Source organism: Polypterus senegalus, chromosome 12, assembly GCF_016835505.1.
Source record: "Polypterus senegalus isolate Bchr_013 chromosome 12, ASM1683550v1, whole genome shotgun sequence".
NCBI classification, from domain to species: domain Eukaryota; kingdom Metazoa; phylum Chordata; class Cladistia; order Polypteriformes; family Polypteridae; genus Polypterus; species Polypterus senegalus.
This window is the reverse complement of record NC_053165.1, coordinates 24,157,348-24,171,913: the sequence shown is the minus strand read 5'-3', so window position 1 is coordinate 24,171,913 and position 14,566 is coordinate 24,157,348. Positions and strand designations below refer to the sequence as shown.

Below are 14,566 nucleotides of genomic sequence, written 5' to 3'. Positions count from 1 at the left end.
TCTAGTGGCGTGACACGGTATAAGCCGTCTGTTCCACTAAAAACCTCCAATATATCCGGCTGCAGGTCGCAGACTCCTCCTTCCACGCCCCCGGCCTTCCGCGCCTCCTGCCTTCCAAACCACGCCCCCAGCATTCGCGTCCGTCCTCTGTCACATCGCTTTCGTTGAAAACCTATAACGTTGATTTACCATGTAACCCTAAAAGACGATATTAATATGACTTCCTGCAATCACGAGGCAAGAATCTGAGTTTCTCTTTATGGCATTACTGTCGTATTTACATTCAAAAACAAAATACTGTTTTATAATTTATGAGTCAGGATTCGATATAGTTAAAAGAAAGAGGGCATAAAATATTTTTGGATTAAGAAAACACCATACTAAATATGAATGTGTTTGCTCTAACTACAATTATAGTTAATTCTATCATTCAAAATATTTGAAATTATTTTTATGGTACTTTTGTACTAAACGGCATGTCTGACATTATTTCTGGAACCTCGTTCAATAAAGGAAAATTCCGTTAATGAGGCATGAAAATGAAGGTCTAAACTTTTGTATTCTCAGTAAAAGAAACTTTTAAAATTGTTTATATTGAACTGATCCGCTTACTATACAGTTCATACCTTCATTTCCATTGTCTGTCTTGAATTGTGTTTTCTTAATTTTGTTCTACGCTGCTGCTGTAATGTCGATAAATTTCAAGTGGAGTTATTAAACTTTCAAACGTTTAAATGGTTTTTAATTTTAATACAGAATTGTTCTTCCTGGGACCCTAACGTATAAGTATGTACTTAGCCAAAAAAGTGAAGCAAATCTCTTAAATTGCTTAATAGATATTATATCGTTTGTTTTTCTAAAGAAATGTAAAAATTTGCATTATTGAAAGTTGCACTTCCATAAACCGTCTTTTTTATTTGGAACTGAACTAACAGATTTTAAACTTAACTTTAAAAATGTTTTGTTTGGTTCGATACAATAATTACAAATCAATTTTTTTAGTGATTTTAAATCCTTTAATCACCATATACCATTTCTTGTATTAGGAATTTGTCATTGGTCGCATACCCCAACTTACTCTCCAAACGGAGATATACTTTTTTGTAAATAAGATTACCATTATTAGGTCATCGGTTTTACTGCTTGCTAAGGATTCATCTCTTCCAATAGTGTGTTCAGATGTCTTTGACCACTTTGTGCCTGCGTGTGTCATCGTCTCTGTTGTCTGATTTGGTGGAACGCCTAAATCCTACAAATTGCCCCCGAACAGTGTCCCCTCTTGATTAGTCAAGGATTTTTTTGATTCTGTCAGACTATTGTTACCTTAATAAATGCTAGCTTGATTTCTGGTTGTGTTCTTGCTTCCTTGAAACACGTTGTGGTGCAGAAACGTATTATAACAAACAAAATAAGGACCCTCTAATGTGTCAAGTTTCAGGCCAATTTCTAAACTGCCTTTTTATCTAAAGTCTTAGAGAAAGTTGTCCTAACTCAAACATTTCTAGATGAAAATAGAAATTCTGGAAAAAAAACAATCTGGATACAGATGTTCTTATAGCACTGAAACATCCTTGTTAAAGGCTAACAGTGACCTCTTCCCAATTAGTAATGCTGGAGTTTCTGCCATTCTTTTACTGCTAAATCTTACCTCAGCGTTTGATGCAGTGGATCTTATGATTCTTATATCCTGATTGAACAGTATGTAGGCATCCAAGGTAATGCCCTGAAATGGTTTAAATCTTATCTAAGAAATAGGAGCGTTTCTATTCATTTGGGTGAGTTCTTATCCTCTGTAGCTCCTGGTTCTTGTGGGGTTCCGCAGGGTTCCATCGTTGGACCAGCTATCTTTTTGTTAGGCATGTTACCTTTACGGGTCCTCCCTGCGTGGAGTTTGCATGTTCTCCCCGTGTCTGTGTGGGTTTCCTCCGGGTGCTCCGGTTTCCTCCCACTTTCCAAAGACATGCAGGTTAGGTGGATTGGCAATTCTAAATTGGCCCTAGTGTGTGCTTGGTGTGTTTGTGTGTGTCCTGCGGTGGGTTGGCACCCTGCCCAGGATTGGTTCCTGCCTTGTGCCCTGTGTTGGCTGGGATTGGCTCCAGCAGACCCCCGTGACCCTGTATTCGGATTCAGCGGGTTTGAAAATGGATGGATGGATGGATGTTACCTTTAGGCTCCATTGTTAACAAGTAGCTTCTCTATACTGATTACACTTAAATATATTTGCCACTAAAATCAAAGCGAGAAAATACAGACCCTCCATGTGTGCTTGATTGATATTAAAACCTGGATAGCAATACATCTTCTTAAACTAAATGATAATAAAAATGTGATCATGGTGTCCAAAAGTTAAGAAAGTTTGAGTGTCTCTGATGTTGCTCTTGGACCCCTTGCCATATACAGTATGTATCATAAAGCTTCAGTTAGCCCAGGTGTGGTCTGTGACAGCTCATTTAAACTCGACAAACAGATACATTGTGAGGTTAAATGAACCTTTTTCCAGCTGAGACTTTAAGGTAAAGGCTTTTCCGTCTTTCAGTGATCTTGAAAAGGCCATCCAAGCTTTTACAACATCTCATTTGGACTATTGCAGTTTTTGTAGGTAGGTGTTGATCAGGTCCTGTTACGACACCTACAACTATTCCACAACTTTGCTGTTCACTTATTGAATGGCTCTCGTAAGTGTGGCCATATTTCACCAATACTGACCTTGCTTCATTAGCTTCTGGTCCATTTCAGAATTGATTTTAAAATTCTGTTTCTTGTTTTCAAATGTTTGAATGGATCAGCCCCATCTTGCCTTTTGGAACCTCTTCACTCGTATGTGCCAACAAGAGCCCTGCGGTCTACTAGCCTGAGGCTCTTAGTTGTGCCGAGGTCGAGGCTGAAGCAAAGGAGGAATCGGGCGTTTGCAGTGGCTGCTCCTTTTCTCTGGAATGGCTCACCTTATTATGTTAGGTCTGCTTCAGCACAGGCCATTTTTAAATCATCATTGAAGTCTTATTTCTTCTTGCTGCCATTTGACTCTGCAAGAGGTTGACATTGTTTGTATATGTTGGGTCATGTACATTCATGATTAGAAATATGTAGGTATGGGTATTTTAAGTTTATCTTTTATGTAATGTTTGGTTATTCTTGCAGTTTTGTGATGTGTACATACAGTATATTGGAACTGCTTCTTTTACCCTTTCTTGTACAGCACTTTGGTTCAGTTGTGGCTGCTGTTGTAAATGTGGTTTATAAATAAAAATTGCCTTGCCCTGCTTTATAAAACATTATTTTAATACATAACACTAAGAAGTGCAGATCTGAGACAATGGACTGTAAAGATGAAGTTGGTTTGCAACATTTATTACAAAAATGTTAAAGAATATATAAAATACAGAACAAGAATTGTAGGTTGTAACTGAACAATGAGGGACATGTATGTTTGTTACATTTTCTCACAAAATACAATCATTTTCCTTTTTCCCCTCACGTTATCTAAATACAGATGCATGTCTTCCATACTGTATGTGAAAAAAATATGTCTAAAGACATATTCCCTCTCCTCTTCTTCTGGAAATTCAGACATCAAATCAAATTTCTGAAGGGCCTCCTCAATGTTGCATTTGTCCATTGACAGTAATGAAGGGAGTGAGACTCACCCCCTGAACACAGAAATGTTCTCAGCACACCACTTCTCTGCCTCAGTAAAATGCTGAAGGATTCCATGTTGCTGTAATATGTTTTATTAATAAAAAAAGAAAGAAAGAAAATTCTTTAAATGGTCATCATAAAACTTATAGACTTTTCCTCCACATTTACAGTACAAGGGATGTAAGGAAAGTAAAAAAAAATGTACAGTATATTTAATTTGTTATACATTATTAACATTACTGCTTTTGATCACAGATTCTACAAGTCTTCAATGTTTCTTACAATACACTATTATTAATACAGCACACAATACATTTCAAATGTTTTAAGGTCTTTAAGTGTTGTACTAGTACTCCAGTTTGTCAGAAGATGTAAAACAGGCTTTTAGTCTTTTGGGCTTTGACTCCTACTGCTTAACAATTAACAGTCGGCATCTGAGACAAGCATTAAGTCTTTTTATACATTTTATTCACTATAACATAGGCATTGTAAGCCAGCATCAACAAAATGTAATTCATCTTTCTTATGAAAGTATAAAAATGATGTGTCTGTACCTGTGCCTTGTGCTGGATGTTGGAGAAGGGTGGCTGATGTTTCTTCTAAAAGAAAAGATCTGAAATCTGCAGAACGCAGTGCTATGGAACAGAATAGCAAGACATTTTTTTTCATTTCAGTCTTTACTTTGTCTTCTCATTAATGGCGCAATAAAGTCTGAACCTGAAAACAGAGAAAATGATATTTACCTAAGGAAATGTTAAAAAAGAACTAAAAGAATAAGCACAATAAATGACCCTATCCTGGCTGTCCATTATTTCTGTACCTTCTAATTTTTTGTTTGGTTCTTGGCCTTCATTTAGAAGGGCGTTTGCTTGCTCAGTCAGATGTGAGCAGTTACTTCAGTGATTTCAAAAAGAAGCACTAAGTTTATAATGGTAAGCATTTTGACTATTTGTCTTTGATTTACAATATGGCTAAGTATATTTGCCACATTACCGCAGAAGTGAATAAAAGTTATTAAAGGAAATTTAAATTTCATTTATCCCTTGGGGCTGGAGTTCTCAAGTAACATTCTACACCAGCACTTCCTTAAAGCTGGCATGTCATTCTAAAGAGGACTGAGCAGAGTCATGTTGTTAAAAGGAGTTTAATGTTCCAAAAATATTTATGCAAACCATTATAAACATACATTTAAAATATCTGGATTTTGAAAGGTATGCGTTTCTGGAACTTCAAAACCACTATGGACAGTATGCTGAAATAAAAAAAAAAAACAAATATAATAAACTAAATTAAACATAACACAAATATCCAACACAAATTGTAGTAGGTGACAAAAATGGGAACCAGCAACCAGATATAATCCTCCCTCTACAAATGCTACAATGAAAGAAGAAAGGACTAAAGTTGAGACACACCTCGTTAAAATTGAAGAGGGGCCTTGAGGACAAAATACAGAGACACCACATAATGGTCCTTTGAAAACCTGGACACAACATTAAATACAGACATACAAAAATATATAGTTACAATATGAAATGATCATACCATCAACATGAAAATTCCACAGTCATGGCTATTCATCTGACTTGGAAGGCCCTAATACATCCATCCATCCATCCATTATCCAACCCGATATATCCTAACTACAGGGTCACGGGGGTCTGCTGGAGCCAATCCTAGCCAACACAGGGTGCAAGGCAGGAAACAAACCCTGGGCAGGGTGCCAGCGCACCGCAGGGTGCACACACACACACACACACACACACATCAAGCACACACTAGGGATGCACTAAAACAAGGGGTAAAAAAAATGAATCAAAGAAAAATATTAAATACTGACATACAGTAAACTGTTGACAATGACTTTCAAACAAAAAACAACAATGGAATTGGCCGCTTGGGACACACCCTGTGTTACATCTGTAAACAGTAAAACCTGTCAAACAACGGAAAATGCTCAGCTTTTTAAACTGTATTTTAAAAAGTTCCAGTTCAGAAATCTAAACGTCAGTACTGTTTGCAAGCACACACTCCTGGCATACATACACTACCTGCATACTTGACAATGTGCTCTTCATGACTCTGAAGGCAGGCAGCAGGATGCTGAAGTCTCATTGCTTTTTACAAAGAGGGCACTTGGATTCTTTTGGATATTTAATCAATGTAATCAAAGTTATTTTTATATTCTCTGCCTTTATTGAGAAATGTGACTGTGGAAATCAAGACAAAAATAATATGTAATATTAATTTGGCAGAAAGCGCTAACGTGCTTTTATAAATAGCTAACTTAACTACAGAAAAATCAAGTTAAATAAGATATTTAATAAATGTTAATGACAACGATAAACATATATACCTTCCATATTGTACATTAACATTGCAGATTCTCTACATAACATCTCATAAATAAGTGAAAAAGTGAATAAAGATGAAATAATACGGCAAATATTAAAAATAAATAATACAAGAGGTAAAAAATAATTAAAACGATATGCTTAAAAATAGGATATGTCAGTAATGACGATAAACAGAGAACACTTGGATTCCCTATACAGTATATAATCGTACATCTCATTAGTTTTGTTTAATGGATCTAAAGTTTCTTTAAATATACTGAGCTTTTTATTCTGTGAGTCCATACCTGGTTCTGTTGTGCCATTGTTCCGTGTCGGAAAAAGTTTTCAGCTTCTTTTCTTTTTCAAATTGGAAAAAATGTACAGCAGCTCTTCTCCGTCTATTTCAACGGACTGTGGGCGGTCATGGGGCATACTATGGAAGGCAGGAGGCATGGAAGACCGGGGGCATGGAAGGCTGGAGGCGTGGAAGTCCGAGTCTGCTACCTGCAGCCTGACCCTTCTAAAAACTACTATAGAGGGTTGAAGCACATAGCCCATGTAGAAATTACGCAGCCTTTTCTTTTTCACCTTTGCTTTGATGCTTTGCAATTATAAAAAATATTCAAAATCAATGGATGGATGTGTGATTTTGTAATCAAAATCCAAACGAGTAATCTACTCTTCATAACTATTAGTTATATATCAATGTGATCACAAAAGATTTTTCACTCGGGGACCCACATGTGAGAGGTAGAGCTAAATTCGAAATCTGGTCACCAAAGTCGCTTGTGGCTAGATGGCCAGACCTTAGCAAAAGTTCTTGGCAGAAAAGTAGCCATTAAAAGTACTTGACGATATACTTTTTTTTCTGGACAGTTCTGAGAGCATTTTTAGATCACTAAATAGCAGGCACATTCATAAATGGATCCATTTTGAGTCAATCTGAATTCAGCCTTCATCAAACGAACACAATTTAATAGTACTTAGACTCTCTTGGAGTGGATCTGACAGCACAATAGTTTGAATCATCAGTTGAAGTCATACTAAGAAACCTTTTTTAGTTAAAGACACATCTAAATTTCAGATTAGGAATCGTTCTCTTTTCACATTCATGACCGTTTTTGATTTGTCATCAATAAGTCTTTTCTATTTTCTTACTTTTGGTGGCATCTGTGGTGGCACGTGGTCTGACTTGGACCTGAAGCATCATGTCTTACAGTATGATGGGCCATTGTTCAGAGGTCTTCAATACAAATGACAATACTTAATAACGCCCTGCACACTTAAATGTACTAGGGGGGTTGGCGAGCTGCTCACTTTGTTCGCCAACCCCCCAGGCCTGAACTACATGCCAGCCACTTCGCGTCTCTGACACTTGCATATGTGGATTTCATTTTCACCAGACAACAAATCTTTTAATTCTTGTAGATACGCCTCTTCATTGGGAAGAAACACTAATTTTCCCTGATGCAACACGAATTAGACAATCTACAAGTCTCTGACTTAAAAGTTTAAATCCAAACAATATATTCAATCTCTTTTTGCTGTTCCGTTATTTCACCGAGTAATAATTTCTGTTTGTTTGCGCTAATGCGATCTTTATCATTTTTTTGAGAATTTCAACTTTTAGTACTTTAATTATCTCTTTCCTGCTCTGCATGTGTATCCCACCAACATTTTTAAATTCTTTACTACAATCTACTTTGTCTTCTACACTTTGTCTTTTATTTCCAGCTCCGGGTGTGGTTAAATCTCTTGGCACAAAGTCTCGTCTCACGGGACATGAAAGTATCTCTAAAAAAAGTAATGTGTCGTCCCAGGCTAAAAAGTCTAGTCCCGTCGCAGGATTTTTTTTATTATAATAGTGACACATATACAGTAAATGTACGCACACAGTGCCTCCTTGGGAAATTTCAAAGCCTCTTTGATATAAAAGTGAGCACAGATCTTTGCAAGTGATCTAAATTAATTACTAATACTGAATAAAATAGAAAATAATTGTATTTTAGTATGAGCTGGTGTTCCATCATTCATATGAGGAGCTTCACCATCAGCTGCAGGGGAGCCTATAAAAGTTGACCACAGTAGAAGAGAAGACCATGCTGCTGTTTTGTATAGTTTTAGTGCCATTGGTTGCTGGGTGCCTTAAACTTTAAGTTAGAGGACTAATTAATGGCACTGACAAGTTGCAGCCATCTGGACTGAGCAGGCATTTAATCAATCAAATGATCAGCCAGCTTCAGGGAAACTCATGAAAAGAGCCAGCCTGCCATAGTCCCACAATCTCCCACTGGTGTGACAAAGAAAGCCACCCCTCTGAATATTGTAAACTGCCCACAACAGCAATAAATGAGCAAAATCTGTTGGGTGGGCACTGGCAAGCACTAGGTACTACAATACATAATTTACTATATATAATATGGACAGTATATATGTATATTACTGTACATATTATACAGGGTGGGCCATGGAAAAGTAGCCCACCTCCGGCAATAGTATGACAAGATGAACATGCAAGTGGATTGTTTTTATTCACGTACACACAAGTTACAACAGATGCTGAAAGTGGTCCCTGTTTACGTCTATGCACCTTTTGACACATTGGAGAATGTTGGCTGATACTGCCTGCAGCTCTTCAACAGTGATGCTACGGATAGTGCTTGTGATGTTTTCCTTGTGTTTATCCAGGGTATGTGGATTGTTGGTGTACACTTTCTGCTTTAAATTTCCCCACAGATAAAAATCGCATGTGGATAAGTCCGGGGAATGTGGTGGCCCTTGCTCACAGTTTGCTCCTCTGTAAACAGTTCATGAACCCATGCCAGTAAGTCACATGAGGTGTGGCATGTTGCCCCATCTTGTTGGAAAAAGCAGTACATTTGTTCTTGTTAGTTGGTCGTAACTTGTTCAAAGATGTCCAGGTAAACCGTGGTATTCACAGTTTATTCGAAGAAAATTGGGCCCAGTATTCGTATTCCTGACACCATGCACCAAATGCCAATTTTCTGGTCGTGAAGTGGCTACAACCTCCTCCAAAGAGCTTGGCACAGGTATTGGTGGATGGCCACTTTTCAAACTGGTGTAACATATGAGACAAAGACGTGTCAAGTTAAAAATGAAGTGACCCAAATGACTGTTGACTTTTAATGGACTGCTGGACACTGATTTAGTTGTCCCTCCCCTTTGGACAGTTTAGCAAGTGTACAGAATTAAAGTTTTTCTGCTTGGTAGAATCGTGTTGTGCCTTGAGAATTTTTGGGTTACAAAAAGTGTGCCAGCACAGAAAAACAATTGGAAAACACTGCTCATCCTAAACCTTTGCTCCTGGCACGCTCCGATCTCCGTAGCTTTTATCTCACTTAAAAACTGACACCTTGCATTACTTGGATGGTAATGTTGTGTTCTTTGCATGAATTATCAAAATACTGCAAACTGGAATCATGGTTATAGGATAATCGTTACCTTTCTATTTCGTAGAATTTTGTTATCATATTAGGGCAGTCAGCACTGTAAGGTGACTGGCAGACTAACGAGTTAAATTCAGAGGTACTAGAGAATTAATTTGGTTTTAGTGCCATTCAAAAATAACTTATTTAGTACTTACGTGTATGTTATATAACATTCATTCAATCTTCTTAGAGAAACATGAAATAAAAGGAGAAAAGAGAGAGTAAGTTTTACCATCGCAATATTTCTCTAGCATTCTATCTAGACTGCTCTAATCCTGCCCCCTTTCTTGACTCACCTCTGCATAAATCAAGAAAACGAACACCAGTGCTGCGTACCGTTGTGAACTGTGTGATGCGAAATATTAAGCCTTTAAATGAAAATTATATTGCAGAAAACATGTAAAGATAGTAGATAAACAAGGTACTGGATGTTTATTTAATTCTTTAGGTACACATTTAACTTATTTGTACTATTGTTTTGTAATGTTAAAAAAAAGAAATGCCGTTCCAACCAAAGCACTGCCAGAGGTGTTTGCTCCACTACCTTCCCGGGATGCAGCAATATTTCTTAACCCATTAAACAGACCGCATTAACCGCAAAAAACAAGGTTTTAACTTTCCCAGACCATATTCTTATATAATACGCTACCGTGGCTGTTCGTTTGTTTGTCCAGGATTGTAAATCACCTGTAGCTCGCAAACCATTTCACCTATTGACCTGAAATTTGGTACACATACACTACATGACGTCTACTATCTGCTTTCGGGGTGATGATTTTTATTACTCTTTTTATTTTTATTTTACTGTAGAATGAACTCTTGGCAGCGTGCAGCAGGGTGGCCGTGCGGCACATGCATACGTGCATCGTTCTCTTTCCCTACCACCTTCGCGGTCACTTCCCCAACATCTTCATATCTTTAATCATTCTTGAGGCAGATTGTGGCGCTTAAGTGAAAAATTAAGAAAAAACGCAATAAGTAATTCCATCCATCCATTATCCAACCCGCTATATCCTAACTACAGGGTCACAGGGGTCTGCTGGAGCCAATTCCAGCCAACACAGGGCGCAAGGCAGGAAACAAACCCTGGGCAGGGCGCCAGCCCACCACAGGGCGCACACACACCAAGCACACACAAGGGACAATTTAGAATCGCCAATGCACCTAACCTGTATGTCTTTGGACTGTGGGAGGAAACCCACGCAGACACGGAGAGAACATGCAAACTCCACGCAGGAAGGACCCGGGAAGCGAACCCAGGTCTCCTAACTGCAAGGAAACAGCGCTACCCACAGCGCCACAGTGCCACCCGTACTAAGTAATTGCAACACAAAAACTAACTTAGTCATTTTTAACGCAAAAACATGCAGACGAAAGAAGAGAAGCAGTGGGCCGCTAGGGTGGAGAAAAGTAGAGCTGCTCAGGAAGCAGCAAGCACATCAACCTCAGAGAAAGAGAATGAAAACTATGAATGCTCAAGTCAAGTGTATTCACTGCACGTTATCATGCAGTGTACCGTTACTGGTGGTATATATTGAATGATGTACCTTTGTTTATGTTTCAGTAGTATGCTTTGTATTTATGTATTTATGTGGGACCCACCTTATATTAGTAATTACAGAGCAATGGTTTCGTAAGTGTAGGTATACTTATTAATAATAAATTGTATTTAATTAATCTGAGTGACTGAATCAGTTTGAGGCCACGGTATAATCTTTGTTTTACTAGTTTAAATGCAGTTCAAAAACACTATAACCATATCCACTTACAAACACATGTGTTGCTAGATGCAGTTTCAGGAGTTTCTTGAAGAATTTGAATTCCAGGCCTCATTTATAAGCGGTGCGTACGCACAGAAATGTTGCGTAAGAGCGTTTCCACGTTCAAATCGCGGTGTATAAAACCTAAACTTGGCATAAAGCCACGCACATTTCCACGGTACCTCATACCCTGTCGTACACAAGTTCTCCACTCGGTTTTGCAGACTGGTGGCACTCAGCGTCAAAGCAGTGCTACTGTTCCTGTGTGGTTTCCCTTTCTTTTTCATGTCCACGTCCCTGACACGGCTTTATAAATACACTGAAATTAACCGCATATTGTTTATTAGCATCTGATTGTAATTATCCAGTAACAATATAATGGTCCACAGAATGGTCAAACTATTCCAAATACCATAGCTGCTTTAGTGTTGTTTCTCTCATTGCACCTTCTTTTACTTCCTTTAGCTGCTCCCGTTAGGGGTTGCCACAGCGGATTATCTTTTTCCATGTTACTCTCACTGCACCACTCGGAGCAGCTGATTGGAAAGAGAATTATCCGTATACAGCATCAAGCACACGCTGCCTCAGCCATGCTTCCTATTTGAACTGCTTCTCACACGGCAAACGCTTCAAAACCTTTCCTGTACGGACCTCACGGTTCAGAAAGAGTTTCATCCCAAGAGCTCTAAATGCACTCAATCAGTCCATCAACTGCTCCTTGTAGAACTGTTTGTACTCTATAAGTACAATAACCTCACTGTAAACGTGCACTACAGTTATAATATTGCACAACCTGAGCCACTTTATAAAGCGATGATGACAATATCTTTTTTAGGATGAAATGCAGCAAAATATGTATATTATATTATACAGATAAAACTTTAATTTTATTTAAATAATCTATATTGTTAATAATTAAAGGACACGGTGTTGCTACGCTAGCAAGTATCTGGCGCTTCGCTCACGATTGTTCCTGCCTTGCACTGTATGCTTCACTGGGACTGGCGTGAAGGACAGAATAATTAAACATGTACTACGAAGATATTTCAATGTTCCTTGAAAGTTTTGAAGAATCGATGTTATAAGCTTACAGATGGCTTAAGGTCTATTACAGAGCTGGTTGTGTGGTGATTGGTTACTTGGAGAAAGAAAAGGAAGGACAGGAATTGGAGGTTAGTACATTTGAAAGAGACAGTACTGCAGGGGCGGCCTTAGGCATGTACAAACTGTGCATCTGCACAGGGCCACCAAGCCAATATATATTGAATATAAAACAGAAAGAAAAAATAACGACACAGCTAAATACGCAGCAGCAATTATCATCAAAAGTTAAACGCTTGTGTCATGAGCATGAGGCGGCTATGCAGTCTCCGCAACAGACATGGCCATCCGCTGTGCATAAGATACCATATTGACATTGGCAGGCAAAGGGGCCACTGATTCTTTCTCTGCCCAGGGCCGCCATGAGCCTAGAGCTGCCCCTGAGTACTGCTGCAATAAATTATTTCTTTGAAGGTCGCACACAAACACTGCGCCACCGTGAAACCCATATAACGTGTTTCAACTCCTATCATCATGAAAATGATATCATGTATACATCTCAGTATTTTAGTTATTCAGAGAGCTGTAATATCATGAATGTAATGGATTCTGTGTCCTGTCAGAGGTAGAGAAAGCCAGTTTAAGAAGCACGTAGTGATTCACACACATAGAGCACATAGAAGAACGCATACAAAACAAAGCCTTTAACATGCTGCTTTAATTACAATGTGATTTGAAAAACTGGTTAATTAAATGATTTTAAAGATGAAGTTTATGATGTTCTACTTTAATGACAAAATAAACTATGTGATTAAAGTGGAAATTTTGAGATTGAAGTTGACATTTCGTGCTTTTTCCCCACTGTGTGCCTTTTTTTTCTCTGTACCCTAATAAGCTTTCATATGACACTCAGATGGTGGGCTACGACTCGCCTTTTCACGGCGACTTTGATATCTGACAACTTCTTTTTTATTTTGGGCACTGTGCGACGTTGTGAACTTGAGCTTTCAAGTTTCTCCAACATGCTATGTCACTTGATCAACTTCCTTTTGTTGCTTATAAAACTGTTTAAATCAACAAATAGTATGTTTTTCTTTGCCTCCACTTGGTATTCGCTGAAATTCTTATATTTTCCTCCATGCTTTTCCCATTGTCTTTTCACAGAAGGCTGAGCTTAAGGGCTATTTATATTGATTTGCATATTCAAAGAGGCGTAATTCTGGGAAGAATTGGGGCAGGACAGAAGACGCGTGCACGTGAGTTACTTTTTAGGCTGACCGAGATTTATGTAGCGGAAGAACGTGGAAGTTGGAGTACGCACAGATTCCTGCATCTGGATTTTTCTGTGCGTAAGCACATTTCGGCTTTTGTGCTTACGTCATGTTATAGTGCGAATTTTGAACAAGGCGTTATACATGAGGCCCCTGGACACTCTCCATGCAGAATTTGCACATTTTGGCAATGCTTGTGTGGGGTTTGTTCTTGGTAATCTGCTTTTCCTCCCATATTCCAAACATAAGACGGTGAGGTTAATGGACAATTACAGACTGGCCTAATGAGTGCCTGTAGATGTTCAAGTTGCTTATAAAGGAAATGATGGAGAAGGAAAAGATGGGTGAAGGATGTCTTAGCTCAGAGCCTAAAAGCCAGTTCCCAAGTACGTATAGGAAGAGACTCTTATAAAAATGTCAATGGTTTGTACAAGTCAAGTTTGTTTTTTAGGGTATTGAAACATTTCTAAAGCATCGAAATTATCTATGTGGTGCCACAATAGTGGGTAGACAGCTGGGATGTTGCATCATAGAGCTTGGGTTTCTGGTTGAATCCCTTTAGAAACAATATGCATAGTCTTCTTTTGCTCTTGAGGATTTTCTGAATGAGCTGAATAAATATCTCCCACAACACAAAGGTATTGTATTAAAGCTGGTCTTCAACACTAGACTGGTGCTGTGTGTAATGTTCTTCTTGTTACCATTTATTAATAATAATATTAATAATAATAATTCTTTACATTTATATAGCAGTTTTCTCACTACTCATTTTTCACTGTACTACTAATCACCATAAATTCACCTCTCATAAAAATATAATGTTCCTTTTATTTTTTACTGTTTAACTTTCATTATCTGAATTTCTTTAAAAATGTGTTTTTGTTCTTTATATACTGTAGGTGTAACAGAAGCAGCTTCACACATGTGAACCAAGGAATCTAGCTGCAGTATGCTCAGACGACACCAGAGGGAGCTATAGCACAGTACTCGGAGTGTTTCAGAAAAGTAGCCCTAGAAGTGGCCTGCCTGTGAATAAAGTCCTGAGCAGAATACACATGACTGTCTTCTATCCG

The 14,566-nt window shown here is 38.3% G+C and overlaps 1 long non-coding RNA gene across 2 annotated transcripts; it reads right to left on the bottom strand.

The window, feature by feature from the left end:
- Positions 1–3,418: 3,418 nt before the first annotated feature.
- On the bottom strand, positions 3,419–5,780 carry LOC120541294. Of its 2 annotated transcripts, XR_005635978.1 has the most exons (4): positions 5,688–5,780; positions 5,052–5,119; positions 4,191–4,353; positions 3,419–3,715 (listed from the first exon to the last, which is right to left on the bottom strand). It is a non-coding gene; the product is annotated as an uncharacterized LOC120541294 (long non-coding RNA). The 2 variants fall into 2 exon arrangements; XR_005635979.1 differs by lacking the exon at positions 5,052–5,119.
- Between the last annotated feature and the right edge of the window lie 8,786 nt (positions 5,781–14,566).